This window comes from Oncorhynchus masou, chromosome 10 (assembly GCF_036934945.1).
Source record: "Oncorhynchus masou masou isolate Uvic2021 chromosome 10, UVic_Omas_1.1, whole genome shotgun sequence".
In the NCBI taxonomy this organism is placed as follows: domain Eukaryota; kingdom Metazoa; phylum Chordata; class Actinopteri; order Salmoniformes; family Salmonidae; genus Oncorhynchus; species Oncorhynchus masou.
The window spans coordinates 29,488,764-29,492,693 of record NC_088221.1 but is presented as its reverse complement, the minus strand read 5'-3'; positions in this window follow the sequence as shown (position 1 = coordinate 29,492,693).

Sequence of the window (3,930 nt, the reverse complement as noted above, 5' to 3'; positions counted from 1 at the left end):
GAGAAAAGTCCTGACTGGAAACCCCACTGATCTGTTCTGTTGCTCTGTATAAAACGGCATTGATCTCATGTGGTTTATATTAATCACAGGATTTACCCCCTATTGCACGACATTGGAAGAAACACAGACATTTCCTCTAGACTATTTTAAATGATCTGCGGTAAGCATTTCTCTAAAGTAATTCAGTTTTAATGACCCCCATAAAGACTATTTCTTACTCCATCTTTCAGATATGTTCACTCTATCTCTTAATAACAATCACAGTCAAATTATAATAAGTCAAAGAACATTTCTTTATCCTGTTTCATCGAACTGCTCAGTTATGAAGCCTCAGGCTATGTCGTTCCAACCCCACCAGCAGAACACAGACACAACAGAAGAAAAGACTTTGGTTTAGTTATTTCATGAAATATCAGAAAATAAAGAATGACTTAAAAAATATTATTGCATGAAATGATGTTTACCGATGCAAAATCTAAACGACCCGTTTCTGCCGGAGTCTGTTTTACTGGTGGGAACTAGCAGCCTGTTTATATTCTGTAGGATATGTTGTGTTAGGAGATAGTTAAGTTCCCTGTTAAAAACCTTGCCAGTCTCACCACACCAACATAAAAGCCTGTCCCAGTCAGTGGTCTGTGTGCAGCGCTTGGGGTTCGGGGCTCAGGGCTGGGTTAGAATGGAGACTGGAGGGTCCTACACATCACAATGGGTTTAAACCAGAACACTGGATCCCACTGCCATAACATGGACACAAAAAACGGTATGATAAAAACTGCCATTATAATTGTGGTATTCAATGGCAAAATAATGAATATTAGAAATAGTTTTGAATAACAAAACAAAATATGTTGCAGAAATGTTCATCTTTAATTTACCGTCTGTAGAAACTATGAGAATAGAAAGGTTTTGAACTTTTGTGAAATATCACAGCACAATTGAAAAATATATGGCACATAGAAATCCAAACTAGATGGTGGAAAGAGATAGATGGGAGGGGTTGAGTGGAGTTGAAGGGTGGGATTTAAAACAACAAGATAACTAATGTAAAATGTACTGTGTCTGTAAAATGTATATAGATTCAGAACTTTTGTGAAACAGCCCAGTTGAAAAATATGTGGCAAATAGAAATCAAACCTGGAAGGGATTGTTTGTAAAAACAAACAAAAGATAACTATTGTAAAATAGTGCCTGTAAAATATACACTACCGTTCAAAAGCTGAGGGTCACATTTTTTTTGCCCATTAAAATAACATCAAATTGATCAGAAATACAGTGTACACATTGTTAATGTTGTAAATGACTATTGCAGCTGGTTTCAACCCTGTGTTTTATATACATCTTTGTCTAAAGATAGTCTAAAGAAAGCCAGTTTTACTGTTTCTTAAATCAGAACAACAGTTTTCAGCTCTGCTAACATAATTGCAAAGGGGTTTTCTAATGATTAATTAGCCTTTTAAAATGATAAACTTGGGTTAGCTAACACAACGTGCCATTGGAACACAGGGGTGATGGTTGCTGAAAATGGGCCCCTGTACACCTACAGTGCCTTGGAAAAGTATTCGGCCCCCTTGAACTTTGCGACCTTTTGCCACATTTCAGGCTTCAAACATAAAGATATAAAACTGTATTTTTTTGTGAAGAATCAACAACAAGTGGGACACAATCATGAAGTGGAACGACATTTATTGGATATTTCAAACTTTTTTAACAAATCAAAAACTGAAAAATTGGGCGTGCAAAATTATTCAGCCCCCTTAAGTTAATACTTTGTAGCGCCACCTTTTGCTGCGATTACAGCTGTAAGTCGCTTGGGGTATGTCTCTATCAGTTTTGCACATCGAGAGACTGAAATTTTTTCCCATTCCTCCTTGCAAAACAGCTCGAGCTCAGTGAGGTTGTATGGAGAGCATTTGTAAACAGCAGTTTTCATTTCTTTTCACAGATTCTCGATTGGATTTAGGTCTGGACTTTGACTTGGCCATTCTAACCTGGATATGTTTATTTTTGAACCATTCCATTGTAGATTTTGCTTTATGTTTTGGATCATTGTCTTGTTGGAAGACAAATCTCCGTCCCAGTCTCAGGTCTTTTGCAGACTCCATCAGGTTTTCTTCCAGAATGGTCCTGTATTTGGCTCCATCCATCTTCCCATCAATTTTAACCATCTTCCCTGTCCCTGCTGAAGAAAAGCAGGCCCAAACCATGATGCTGCCACCACCATGTTGAGCTGTGTTGCTTTTACACCAAACATAACGTTTTGCATTGTTGCCAAAAAGTTCAATTTTGGTTTCATCTGAGCAGAGCACCTTCTTCCACATGTTTGTTGTGTCTCCCAGCTTGCTTGTGGCAAACTTTAAACGACACTTTTTATGTATATCTTTAAGAAATGGCTTTCTTCTTGCCACTCTTCCTTAAAGGCCAGATTTGTGCAATATACGACTGATTGTTGTCCTATGGACAGAGTCTCCCACCTCAGCTGTAGATCTTTGCAGTTCATCCAGAGTGATCATTGGCCTCTTGGCTGCATCTCTGATCAGTCTTCTCCTTGTATGAGCTGAAAGTTTAGAGGGACGGCCAGGTCTTGGTAGATTTGCAGTGGTCTGATACTCCTTCCATTTCAATATTATCGCTTGCACAGTGCTCCTTGGGATGTTTAAAGCTTGGGAAATCTTTTTGTATCCAAATCCGGCTTTAAACTTCTTCACAACAGTATCTCGGACCTGCCTGGTGTGTTCCTTGTTCTTCATGATGCTCTCTGCGCTTTTAACGGACCTCTGAGACTATCACAGTGCAGGTGCATTTATATGGAGACTTGATTACACACAGGTGGATTGTATTTATCATCATTAGTCATTTAGGTCAACATTGGATCATTCAGAGATCCTCACTGAACTTCTGGAGAGAGTTTGCTGCACTGAAAGTAAAGGGGCTGAATAATTTTGCACGCCCAATTTTTCAGTTTTTGATTTGTTAAAAAAGTTTGAAATATCCAATAAATGTTGTTCCACTTCATGATTGTGTCCCACTTGTTGTTGATTCTTCACAAAAAATACAGTTTTATATCTTTATGTTTGAAGCCTGAAATGTGGTAAAAGGTCGCAAAGTTCAAGGGGGCCGAATACTTTCGCAAGGCACTGTATGTAGATATTCCATTCAAAATCAGCAGTTTCCAACTACAAGTCATTTACAACATTAATAATGTCTACACTGTATTTATGATCAATTTGATGTTATTTTAATGGACAAAAAAATTGCCTTTCTTTCAAAAACATGGACATTTCTAAGTGACCCCAAACATTTGAACAGTAGCGTATATTTTATGTATAAGCTGGAAGTAGAAGCCTAAGTGTTGTTGTCCATTAGTTTACTTCAATTAGGGGAGGGGTGGTAGGGTTAGGAAAATAATAAAGGAAAATATATAAATGAATATATATATATTTACAAATGGGGGATTGGAAATGATACAGACAACTACATTGATGGAAGTGTAACGCCAGGGGTGTAGTGGGTGAGAAGTCAGGCGCAGGAAGCAGAGAGTTCAGGGTCTATAACGTTTAATGCACAAAAACCGGTGAACATACACCAACCCCACGGAACACAGGGCGCACACCAAAACAAATGCCCCAAACACTGGGGACGTAAACAGTCCAGCGAAACCCAAGAACATGGGCAAACCGAGACAGACGTATACACACATACACCAAACAATCCTGCACAACCAATCAGCCTAAAATGAACACAGGTGAAAGCAATAAACAGAAAGGGGGAAAAGGGATCAGTGGCAGCCAGTAGGCCGGTGACAACGACCGCCGAGCGCCACCCAAACAAGAAGGGGAGCCACCTTCGGTAGGACTCGTGACAGGAAGCCACAATATATCTCAATATTAAAGCTTATCTACCCACAAAAACAAACAAACTAACATGTATAGC